Genomic DNA, 13,803 nt, shown 5'->3' with positions numbered 1-13,803 from the left:
AAAAAACAAGATTTTGACAAGTTAATTCTCACGTTATGGTCGTTCAGCTTTTGAAGAACCATAAACAAATTTTGCTGACACTCATCGTAGCTAGCACCACCAACTACGATACCGTCCAGGTAGGTAATACCTGGCGAATCGATCAAAATTTGATCTATGATCCACTGAAAAATTGCGAGGGCAGAAGTTATACCGAATGGCATTCGCGTGTATCGAAAAAGACCGCGGTGGGTGTTAACCGTGTTCAAAGACTGAATCGTATCAGAAACTTGTAGATAAGCTCCGGACAAGTCAATTATGCAAAAAACTTTCCAGTTAGTCAACTTGGCCAGAATATTGCCGATTCCTGGCAAGGGATAATGCTCGACAGTAGAATAACAATTAAGCGCTGCCTTCCCATCGAGACAAATCTTAACCGAACCGTCTTTTTTAGGCACAACAACGATCGGATTTTCCCAAGACGAAAAGCGAACAGGGACTAAAATGCCATCTTCAACTAACTTCTCTAAACTGTGTTCAACTTTTTCACGGAGAAGAAGCGGAACCGAATAATCTTTATGACAAACTGGGGCGGTATCGGGTTTTAAAACTATCTCCACGGTGAAATCGGTGATCACGTCATTCGCGGAGTCGCTAATTACGTTAGGAAATCGCGTTTTCAATTCCGACTCGAAGAAAGCTTCCAACTTACCTACAGACTTGACAGAAAAAATCCTTCTCCAGTCCGAGAACATCATATTCAGACCGTCTCGACCGAGTAACGGAATTTGTATCTACAGAGATGACGCTACGACAAGCTCCACAGTCAGCTTCGAATTCCAATCGACGACCATCGCAATCCAGCGATAAGAACTCGATCTTATTCTATGATCCGGATGCGAGACTACTTGCTTGCTTCAGGATTGACAGACTGTCATTCGGTTGATTGGTTTGATATTCCACCAGCTGTTGCTCAAGACTTGACAGGTACGACCTTTCCGGTTCTACTAACTCGATGGGACCACCCAGCATGTTCAGACGAAGGACATTCCGACGTTTCAGCGACTCGATTGCTTCCAGCAGACTTCTTGAATCGACTGTTTTCCGACTGACAGCATGTGGAAATATGACCTCCCTTCCCACAAGAGTAACACGTCTAGCTGCGTGCTGGTCACGTGTTCGGATCATGCTGACGGCTGCACCGAAATATGGATCACAGTATACTATTAATTCATCAACAATGGACTTCACTTGATACACTACATGCTGAAGAGAATTTATTCTTGATTCCATTAAAGGTAATTATTTTTTTTCTACTATTTTGCATATACTGAATAAAATGGTCCCCATTAAAATTCTCAATATTTCATTTATTCCAAAAGTAAGTTTTACGAAAATTGATCATAATACTCGAGAGTCAATGTAGATTTATTCAGCATCAGCTTATTCAAAATGGGAGCCTTTTGCTCGAATAATCTTCGTCAAACGATCAGCAACACTGGAGCAGCTGGCTCGCACGATTTCTTCAGAAACATCATCCCAGGCTCTTTGTATTGCTACCATAAGAGCGTCCTTATTGCTTCTTGGCTTAGCTTTAGTCGCCCTTTCTTCGATGCCAAACATCGCAAAATCTAGCGGGTTAATATCCGCAGAGGAAGGAGGCCACATTTCTTTCGACGAAAAATGATCGAAGTTCTGTTGACACCACGCTTGGGTGAAGCAAATCTCTGTGCCTGTGAACTCCGATTGGACCCACGGCAACACGTTCTGTTGTAAAAAGTCCAGATTTACCTCCTGGTTTCCATCCGGAATGCGAAAAACAGGAGATTTCTTCCCATTCGATGCAACTGCTGTCCAAATCATCACCGAATCTGGTTTTTGCGCACTGTATACGAATTTGTTGTTGGGATCAGCCGAACTCCGATGCTTGCATAGCACTCTGTCATTTTGACGGTTAAATTTCCGGCCGACGTCAAATAGCTTTAACGTCAGGGTTATCCGCGAGCCACTTCTTCTGGATTTTGCTTATTTCCAGCCGTTTCTTCGTTGCTACTTCTGACAGAAGTTTATTGAAAGTGGCAATTTATGCGAGTGTATAAACTATAGGATTCATTGTTTTTGCACTGGGTGTGCTGGATTTGACAGGAGCTTAGAAGAGGAGAGCCGAGTGAGAAAGAGAGAAGAGAGTGAATGCAGAACATAAACAGAAAAAAACAGTTTGCCGCGTATCTATCGATGATGATGATGCATGATGATGATAATGTTGACAGACTGCATATAAAATTCGTGAAAATTAGCATTAAATCATAATTTTCATCAAGCCTGCGTGAAATCCTTCCAATATAACATTTGAATTGAAAAAGAAAACGTTTTTACGATCAGACTGATGTGCATCTTTGACTTTTGCAGGTGAACTTGCATAAGATATACCGTTCCGATTCAAATTTCGGACGATTCAAATTTCGGACGATTCAAATTTCGGACGATTCAAATTTCGGACACTTTCATTTTTAATTAAATATTACATCCAGTTAGAAACAAAGTAATAATGTTAGATGATCGTGAGGGCACTAGTCAAAAATTTTTAAAATTTACAAGACATGTGGATCATATTCGACCGAGATAATCAACTTTTAAAAGTGTCCGAAATTCGAGTTTAAGTGTCCGAAATTTGAATCGGCACGGTATTCATTTCATTTCACGGCTCCATCAATGCTGCATCGTAAATATGATGGTAAACAGAAGTAAATTGCTCAATTACTCAAAATAAAGATGATTTGTCATCTTGTTATAACTTTGAAGACCATCTAGCACCATTTTATAGTATGGTGCGTGTTGAGTAAATCAAGTTCCGGTGCGTTTTCCGTCGAAAATTGTGAGTATCAATATGTTTGCTTAAAAAAGGCCAAAATGAACATTTATTGAATATTGGCGTCCTATACAACCAATTCTCTATTACCACCAGCATGATACAACCTTTCCTAAGTAAATTCACTTAATTTCCACTTTCATCTTAGTGAAAATCGCACATATTTACCATTTTCTGAAAAATGCAGCTGCGCAGGAGGTAACCTCTCCCTGTGGGTGCAAACTTGTTATGGATAATTTGCCATGAAAACATCTCCGATCCATACCGAAATAATAACAAATAGTTTTCAAACACGTTTTCTTACACGATTCAAGCAAAAGTTTCCACGGGAAATTAATAGTTTTTCTTTATGGACCGATTTGCCCCAAAAAGCGTCTGTTTTACTTGGAAAATTTGGAAACTATCCTCCTTCTAGTAGTTCTCACTTTGAAATGTAGGTGGCGAAAGCTTGGAAAAGTTTCGCTGCAAGACGCCAATATACGGTCGAGTCTTCGACAACATTTGTTTAAAGCATCTCTCTTACTTATAAAGGTAGCGCCAAAGTTCTGCGTAACATAAAGACTTCTTTTTCTGGTTTGGGTTCATGTTAGATACATTAGTTGGAGATTTCCGAATTGATTCTAATTGGATATTTAACAACTCGGTTGGAGATTTCCATAGTTGTTAATTATTTTAACAAAGCCAATATCCTTTTTAACGACGGTTTGAATCGTCATACGTGACACCTGATAGTGCTTGGCCATTTGATTCATAGACCTTACCGCATTCCGACGAATTTTGTTGGCCTCCGCCTTTATCAACGCCCGTATCCGAAAAGAACGGGGTCTCCCGAGGGGGACGACTCAATCTGCGATGCGGAAACGATTTTATTTTAATGTGATTAGCTGCGCGAGTTAACTTATTCTACATTGGAAGTTCTTTTTAAAAAATTATAACCGACGCGTACGGTACTACCATAGAGGTAACTCTAAGACCACTGGGTCCCGAAGAAAATCATTATTATTTTTGGCTCACTCAGTACCAGAACAACGGTCCCAAGCAGTCCCAAGCTATTTCACTCACCCCTGCATGTTCTGCATGAATCTACCGAATCTACACACCCCTGATGTTATCTGTCAAACTTTCATAGCGAATCAAAACAAACATAGTGTAGTAATAGAATTTCAACTAGAATAGGGTAGTTAATCGTTTGCTTGGGACCAATAGGCTACTCAAGTGGTGAGCCAATTTAAAATCGTTAGTTTCGTATTGATTGTTGGTACTACTGCACAAACAAGACTGAGTTTTATTCCTTTACTAAATGTATTCGAAGTCCATGCTGAGAATCTTAGTCAGCGATAATGGTCCCACGGCGGTCGAGTCTACTCAGCATAAACAATCCTCCGTCGATATCACCATCGTTGTTTCCAACGGCGGTTTACGATATTCCACATGAACGATGCCATCGTCAGCATATCGCGTCGTTGCTATGTGGGGCGGTTGTTAACTCGCGCACGCTGAGTAGATAGAAAGAAGATTTATGACGATTCTTAAGATTTCCTGCAAAAAGATGATGCGCGATGCCAGTAGATGCGAGAAATGAAAGAAGATTTTTAGTAGATTGGTTTGCTAGTGTGAGATTTTTCGAGCATCTATAATTGAGATTTAGATGTGACGCCCCCTCGGGTCTCCCTGACCCAGGTCTTCTTGAAGCTCCACTTCCATCCTCCAATCGTTTTTTTTTGCATCGCCAGAAAACCTTTCGAATCACACCAAGCAGCTTGGTTATCTCACCGACCAACTTCTGTGTCCCCAGCAGTTTGAAAACTGAGAGACGCTTCGATTCCCAGTCCATATTTCTATAATATCACGATATCACAAATCTTTTATCATGCTGATCACTTCCCAGGGGAACGTATTTACACGTACGTTGAAAACCAAATGCGGACTCGGGTTTGTTTACAAATTTTTGACAGTGTTCAAACCAAGGGGAACGTTTTATTCAGACTGCAACGCAATACCAAAAATCTATTGCAACTACAAATATCCGTTCGAATTTGACGAAAAGCCCGAAAATTTAGTGGTGTAAAAATCGAACCATGCTAAAATCGAACGGTTTCATTTTAAAATTGAATTTATGATTTCGTTGATTTTGGACCACAGTGAGTCATCTACATATATGGCATAGACGTTATTAATAATTAATCTTAAATCCTTTCGATTTTGAATGAACGGTTTTGTGGTTTGTTGCCAAAATCGAACGGGTACTGTAAACTAGAGAAGGTCTAGTATAAGAGAAGAAACGAGTGGAATGACTGGTTTTGAGCCAAACGAACTGCCTAAATCAGAGCCAATCGAGCAGCGCCTATCTTGATTGCATTGGCAGTGTTACTAGAAACCACTCAGGCCTAGGTTGCCAAGGCAGTATGTTTTGAATCTGCTCCTCTTTTATACTAGACCTTCTCTACTGAAAACTCATTTTAGAATTTTTGGTCAAATATTCACAGCTATTTAGGCATATACACTCAAAAGTATAAAATGTTGCGAAAAACTCACTTTGCTATCATTCCGAGGATCCGAAACATCTGGAATTAAATTAAATTGTGTTGCAAAACATCTATGCATGGACCACCCCGATGAATAGCGTGCTACCGAACACCACCGGACCAAGAGAAACAACTGCCGTCAAGTCATTAGGAGATTAATTCCATAACTCCAAGCAAATGACCTCAGAACTGTGGAGCCGAGTCAACGCTCTGAGTGGCTAGAGAAAGGCCAGAGGGCTAACACTTCGGCTACCAGGGGGGATAACACGTGACCCACTAGTCATTGCTAGTCATCCATCAACCGCTACGAAGAAGACTTCGTTCACCGGAACAACGTCTCCACTCAAAGTCTCGATAACATTTCAATCCCGGAGAACTTTGTTTCTCTTTCCATCAACACTCCCGTCTTGACGAGCTCAATCTTGCCCTCAGTGGGAAATCGGCAGGACCGGACGAGAAAGGATATCCCATGCTACAACATTTACCGCTGGAAACTAAACTCATATTTCTAGACATTCTCAACAAGACCTGGATTGGCAACACCTAGCTTGAAGAGTGGTCACATAGCTTGGTGGTTCCTTTACCCAAAAACGGGCATGCGTCTCTCTTCCCAGGAGATTTCCACCATCGCTTGATACGTTTTCTCGAAGATAAGAATCTCTTAGACCACCGCCCACACGCCACCGCCCACACGCTTCAAGGTCACCCATGCAGGCTTCGTGCTCTCAGCCCAAGAAAGTGTGGTTTCACACATCTGCCGTTCCTCCTATAGGCCCCTACGAACAGCCACCAAATGCGGTGGTATACCGATACCTTTCAAGAAATCGATCTCAATACTTGGAGTAATCCTGGAGTTTCACCCAACATTTTAATGACGTAAGAAACAGTGTCTAAGCCGCAGCCGAGCAACAACCGCAAAACCCTGCTTAAGATGGCCAAGCGGTCATTCATAGCAGGCTCTCTCTTGTGGGGTTGCGATCACATGTGTTGCTAACGACGTGTTATCCTCCAGTTTGACACCCATCTATCACCAAACCATCAGAATAGTGGCTGGTCTCCTGCCCTCGACACCTGCCGACGCCACCTGTGTTGAGCTGGGAACCCTTCCTTTTAGATGCCAGGCAGTGGAAACTATATGCTGCAGGGCCATTAGTTACATGGAGAGAACGACTGAGGCTAACTAGGTTGTTCTCCTCAATGATGGGCATTAGACTGGTGCAAAATTTGGCTCAAACGGTTCCAAATCGGGTCCTGGTTAGCCTCCCAAAATTTGAACTCATTTGGTAAGAAACTGACTTCGCACAAACCATTTGAAGTTTATACGGAAATTACTTTGGGAAAACCAATTTTTTTGTTCATATCTATCTTAAAATTCACCATTTGACTCTGTTTTTAAGACATTTTAACAGCTACAACTTTGTTGGAGACCACTTTTCGATCAAATGTAAGAAAAAAAAGTTATGAATGATTCAAGTCACTAATGTATTATGATTATGCTCAATCAACTGTTCAGCAGGCAACATTGGTGTTTGTGGCGTAGAATAGAGCACACAAATCATGGCTACTATGTCACTCTGCAGAATACAGTGTTGCCCACAAAACAGCTGCTTGTAAAATTATCAATCTCTTAAACAATTGATAACTATTTAATTTGAATTTTGGCGGAAGAACGAAATTCTACAAAGTTGTAATTGAGAAAATTTCATAAGAATAATTATAGAACTTTTTAACAGGACACTTCGCAATTTATACCACAAAAGTTCAAATAATGGACGCAGTGGTTCAACTCCCTCAAAAAAAAACAGGACAATATGAAAAAAAATGTTAGTTGACAATGAGCAAAAAGTTTGGTTTTCCCATAGTAATTTCCAAATAAACTTCAAATGGTTTGTGCCAAGTAATTTTTTTTTACCAAATGAGATTAAATTTTGGGAGCCTAATCAGGACCCAATTTGGAACTGTTTGAGCAATATGTAGCGAAAATTTCAAATTTTGCATCAGTCTAATTGGCATAGGAACCTAACCCAGCTACTCCCGAGACCTTGTACTAGACCCCATCAAATTCTCCTTCAAGCATCCAAAGGTTTTATTTTAGAAAAGAAAAAATAAATAAAAAATCGAGCATGAAATTTTTTAAATAAATGGATGTATTGTTGGCCTTAATGCCCCTAATTTGGGCTCATACATAAATTCAGAAATCGACTAAATTTCCAATAGTGACCAAAAATATCCATTAGTACCGTCACAATGACGCGTTCACCTAAATAAAATTGATACATAGCAGATTTTTAGCGATGGACCCAATCTTAGATCCATAGGCCAACATTAGAGACATTTCCCCTATTTGGGTTTTTTAAAATTAAAAAAAAATGACCTAAAAAAATAAAAAAAAAATATCCAAACCCCACAGCCTTGATCGAAACATTCACCCTTTTCGAAAATGAAATTATTTATGATACCAATCGCAATATAGGAATTTTTGGTTGTAAAATAAATGATTTTTTTTGTCTAGTTCGTTTATTTGGAAGGCTCAATCGCGTTAGCTCGACGGAGCCGATAATTCATTTTTTTTTAAAAATCACTTATTTCTATGTCAAGTATGAGTTGGGTCGAATACTCGTGGCTTACCCGAGGTTAGAGGAGTACATTGTCGAAGGATAGGATCAGGGAGGAGCTTTGGTGTGGGGTTTCGTTGTCTCATCAGAGCGCTGTCATCAGTTTATGAACGGTAGTGCGGTTCTCGATTCAGCTTCGTCTGCAGCAATGATAAAATTAATGAATCAATATCAACGAAAGTATGTAACGTAATTTAAAAGTGCGGGCGTCTTAGTGGAAACCTGTATAAAGAAAGATAAAAGGATTAGTAATTTCTATTTAATTTCACTATCTTATTTGCTTATCGTCTTTTATTTGCTTGATGAAATGTGCCACTGATTAAAAAGAAAATCATGATTTAAAATTATTCCACAACAAAGGTAAAACAGGGAAATCGCTCTATCCCTAACAATAAACGTCAACTACAATGAAATACAACTAGAATAGTTTGCCGTTTTTGAAGTAGCATCTGATTCAAAACTTTTTTCAGCCCATTTTTTTTCCAGTATCCAGTGTCATTGTAAAAACTGAAATTTGATTATCAGCGATTTTTTTTTGTTTTCTTTAAGGTGTTCCAACAGAAGCACCATTTATTTTGCACACCATTTCCAATCAAATCATGCATAAAACCCATACAGAAGCAGGTGGTATTTTCTCATCGACTCAATCGTAGATTTCGGTGAAACTTTATTCATCCAAATAATTTCTGTTCAAATCAGCATCATCATTTTTCGGCAACTGCCATGTCTTTAACTCTTCTGCTCGCTCTTCAAAAGTTTACAATCTTTTGTCTTATCTCGTCATGATCCCCGCCGTCGCGCTGCTTCATTCCAATTGAAAAGAACGGTATTTAATTAGAAAAGTGTTCTAATGATTCACCCTGAAGAAAACCCTCAACCCGACCCGGACAACGACGTCGTAGGTAAACGAGACGACACAAATGCAAAAAATGCTGAAGAGGAGACCAACTTTTCTCTTTTCTATTAAGAACTCGCTCCGGCAAAACGCCGTCGGAATCGGATTACTCGTCGTCCTGTTTTCCTATTTTACTTGTGCTCTCACGCAACATCCGGAACGATCTCATCCTGTCGTCCCAGTGCCAGTCCTCCGTGCAATTGTTCATCTTTTTCCCATGTTATCATTATATGCGATTATCATCATTCATCTCCGACACCAAGCCCATCCCGCCGTCGTCTCTGATTTCCCTAAGCATGATCCGTTCCTTAGCGTTCAGCAACAGTAGCAGCAGACAGAACAGAATTCAATCACAGAAAAATTTTCCTTCTCGGCATGTTTTCCCCGCATCCCGCAAAAACAAAATCTCCGAGCGTAATATTCATTAAAAATAATGAGGCGTATCATAATCCACCTTGTCCCAGGCTGCTCCAATTCCCACCGGCGGCAAGCCTACCAGTCTTGAGCCAGTCAGCGTCTCGTTGTCTGCCCTGGCTGGGTTTTGGGTTGTTGTTTGAGGAAGACTCGACTCAACGACAAAATCGTCGAAACATAAACATGAGTATTTATGAGCCCGGGCAGATAATATTCATTTCGGCATCTTTTCCGACCATTTGTTCCTAATGATTCTTGAGATCTTTCTCTGGTTATTTAATTCAACGGGCTATTGTGCTGCCTCACGTATCGGCAGCAAGCGGGCAAGCGAGTAGGCTGGCTAGGTAGGTCTTTAACTTGATTGGCGTCTGTGTGGTGTAGTAGGCCTGGCTTATTCGACCGCAAGGGGCAAAGCTTTTTGGCCGGATTGCTGTAGAGTCGGATAGTTCCAAGAACTATACATTTCTCGAATACTTTTTCGAAGGGACATTTCAGCTTTTGTAAACAATGTATTTGATCGTCGATTTGGCGTAACTGGTAGCTCAGGAAACGAAAGCGAAAGTGAAAGTGATGTATGTTATATGCAATATATAGGGGAAATGTGCAAGTTATGGCACTATTGCTCCTCTAATTAACCATACGGCCTACTCTAATAAAATTTGTATGGTTATTTTGCTTTGTTCAGGGTATCATCCAAAACCATTTGTGGTATAGTTATAGCATTTGAGTTATCGTTCGGGTATGGTATTTTTTATTAGGGTAACTAATGTTTAAAATAAGTCTTCCATATTTTCAAACGTAGGCATACAGAACAGCATTGAGACTTACTTTTTGATGAAGAAATATTGATTTTTATGATAAATTCAAGGTTTTATGGTGATGTTATTTATAACTTCCCTTATGTGCCTTTCTGCCGTTTTTTCCACATCTTCCATTGCTCAAAAATTCAATTAACGTCTGTCAGGTATTCACATAGCGCCCAGAATGATTTGAAATTATTTCAAACAACTTCAAGCGATCAGAGATTTCCCTGAAGTCCTCAGGATAGTTTGTCAAATATTCAGATTGATCACGTTTTATTATGAAGATCTTCAACTGCCCAACAATTCAAATAGCGTCTTTCAGGTTTTTACCTATGATAACAGAAGGATCCAAAATCAGACTGGGAGTAGGCTGTGCGTGTGATCGAACCTGACGTTTGTTTTTTCGGTGGAGTTTTTTTTTTTTAAATCTATAATCGGTTGCTGATTTGGCCAAAACCAGGCCAAAGAGACAATTTCTAGTTCTAGGTGCCTATTATTTGCCACTGAGAAGCTGTTCCGAAGCCAAGTAGAATCTACACGAGGCGTCCCATCATTCGTCCCATCATTAGTTCCATTATTTGTTGAGTCGCAGCGTTGAACCAGACTATTGGCCACGAAAAGGCTTGCCAATGCTCATCAAAAATCGACTACATACATCCGAACATATGTTTATCTCAAATCGACGGAAGACATTCCGCGCAGCTACCATAAACCGGACTAGTTCATGTTGAACTTTGTCAAGCTTCGTCTACCATTTGGACTTCTACTTCCGACTACTCTATATTTCGGTGTGATCGAAGTAAAACTACTAGTAATTCTTCGAGGGGTGGTGGAGTTTTCGTAGCTGTTAAAAATAATTTGCACTGTACTGCGGTTTCTTTGGACGATTTTAGACAGCTTAAACAAATTGTTGTACGAGTAACACTTCCTCACCATTCGCTGTTGATCATTGGCATCTATCTTCCTCCGAATTCCGACGCAAGTTTATATTCGGCTCACGCTACGGCTGTCCAGAACTTATCTGATCGTTCGTCGGACAATGACATTATTCTACTTTTCGGGGACTACAATCTTCCTCATCTGCAATGGTGCTTCGATGAGGACGTTAATGGGTTTATACCTTCGAACGCTTCCAGTGAACAAGAACTCAATCTCTCCGAATCCATCTCTGTGTGCGGGCTGGTTCAAGTGAATTCTTATACGAACCCGAACGGTAGACTACTAGATCTAGCATTCACGAATTCTCCAGATGTCCACTTCCACTCCTATCCACCGACGCCCATCACCCACCGTTTATTTTACTAGTGGATGTGCACAGCGTCATCATAAACCACTAAATCGACGCGGATTCGGATGCAATTGACCCAGATTTCAGGCAATGCAACTTTGATTCACTTAATGTCGCGTTTTCGTCGATCGACTGGCAGCTTCTTCTACATGAACACACTGTTGATGCAAACGTTATCTTGTTTTATGACAAGCTGTATGAGATCATTCACTCAATTGTTCCTCGTCGCCGTCGTATTTCAAGTTGCGTCAACAGGAAGCCTTGGTGGACGGCTGAATTGCGAAATCAGCGTAATAGACTGAGGAAAGCACGCAAACGATATTTCGCTGATAAATCGAACGAGAACAGAGATTTCCTTCATCTAGTTGAATCATCCTAAAATGAACTTCTCTCTTCAAGCTACCAAGTATACAGCGCAAACTTGAATGTTAAAAAGCAAAAGGCTAGCAATCGTGTACCGAATAACGTTATCTACGGTGATTCCATGGCCAGCACACCTGAAGATGCTACCAATCTTTTTTCGAATTTTTTTCAAAGTGTGTTCTGTTCAACTTTTCCTGTACCTCGCCCGGATTGTTTCCAACACGTGCCATCTTATGGTATCCACCTTTCAATCTTCAGTTTTTCTTGTGACGAAGTGTTAAGTACGTTGGCTAAATTAGATGCTTCGAAAGGAGCGGGAGTCGATGGTCTGCCACCGATACTGCGCTGCATCTCAGGTTGAACCATTGACGTTACTGTTTAACTGTTCGTTAGAACAAAAAAAGTCCCAAGTTTATGGAAAACCGCGTCAATGATTCCAATTCTCTGCTGTCTGGGAAAGGTTCTCGAATCACATTGATGTATGTTTCTTATCGAAGATGCGTCACACATATAAAACCGGCCAGGCCTACTGTGCAGCATTTAAGGGGCAAGATGATTCAGAAAACATCGAGCCTGTTTAAATCGAAGATTTAAATACGATGTTTCAGAATCCAATAAATTGATGAAACGTGGACAACTCGTACCGTACGTTCCGATTTTGGTAATTATATGATTGGTTGGTCGTTGGAAGCATCAAGCTAGAAAGGTTAAGTGATGCTCCATTTTCTTCTCACGGTTGGGGCATGAGCACTAACTCTTGTCCCAGCCTATTTCCTAGACAAGAAAAATGATGTAGGTATATATATCATTTTCCAGGTTGCTTTCAAGAACTGGCTGTGTTGGTGTTAGATTCGATTAGATTAGATTAGATGATAACAGAAGGATCCAAAATCATTGTGTGGTTGGATTCACTGGTGGAGGAATTGTTTATAAATGACTAGAGAAAATTAAGTATCGGGAATGCGCTCCCGGATATATTGATTTGGTGAGTACGTTCCAGTTGAAGATTATTCTCTCTAAATAACCCTTTTTTGAATACATTTCATTAATCAAACATTATTATATGCTGAGTTTGGGGGGGGGCAGCCTAAGAGTTTCAAATGATTTGTAGACTGGACAAGGGTTCGTGGATTGGTCAGTCCCTTTTCACGTGTTGATAGACGTACATCTTGTCGTTTGTCTTCCAAAGGTCTTCAATGAAGTTGATTCACCCTGCTGCAACAAACCATCGCATCGGGCAGAACTTTACAACCAGTGAAGTATCTGCAGTCATAGGTAATCCTTGCACTGATTGTGGGTTCTATTCACATCACATCACATCACATGATAATAGAAGGATCCAAACTGATTAAAAACCCATTTGCTGATCAGAGATGAAGTCCTCAGCATATTTTTATCAAGTCTTCAGGTTGATCGGGTTTCATTCTGAAGATCTCCAACTGCCATTCAAATAACGTCTCGCAGATATTCATCCATGATAACAGGATGATCAGAAATTATTTAAAAAACCAAAGTCTTCAGGTTGATCAGGTTTTACATTTCTGAAGATCCAAGAATTTTCCAGAAGTTCGCTGATTTGACTGTAGGTGGCTGAATTACTTTTGAAATTCATAGACACCCATGAATTAAGTAGAATTTTTCTGAAGATCGTAGACTTTCCTAAATTTTGCATACTTGATGCTCACAGATTTACCTGAAATTTGCGGAAAATTCGTGAAGTTTGCAGAACTTACCGAAAAAATTCTGAACTTTCCAGAAATTCGCAAAACTTTCTTGGAGTTCTATTTTTTTTTCAATTTTCAAAATCTTTCCAGAAGTTTGTTGAATTTTCTGAAGTTCGCCGAATTTTCCTGGAGCTCATAGAAGTTTCCTGAAGCTCAAAGTCCCCTGAATAAATTCGTTAAACTTTTCTGAATTTCGCAGAATTTTCCTGAAGGTCTTAGAATTTTCCTGAAGCTTGCTTCCTAAAGTTAGCCGAACTTTTTTGGAGTTTGGAGAATTTCCCTGCAGTTTATAGATTTTTTCTTATCTTTGTAGAACTTTCTGTGCTGT

The sequence above is a fragment of the Ochlerotatus camptorhynchus genome, unplaced genomic scaffold, assembly GCF_037179485.1.
Source record: "Ochlerotatus camptorhynchus isolate MF236.1 unplaced genomic scaffold, CSIRO-AGI_Acam_v1.1 ptg000114l, whole genome shotgun sequence".
Classification (NCBI taxonomy): Eukaryota; Metazoa; Arthropoda; class Insecta; order Diptera; family Culicidae; genus Ochlerotatus; species Ochlerotatus camptorhynchus.
Note: the sequence above shows the minus strand (reverse complement) of the source record.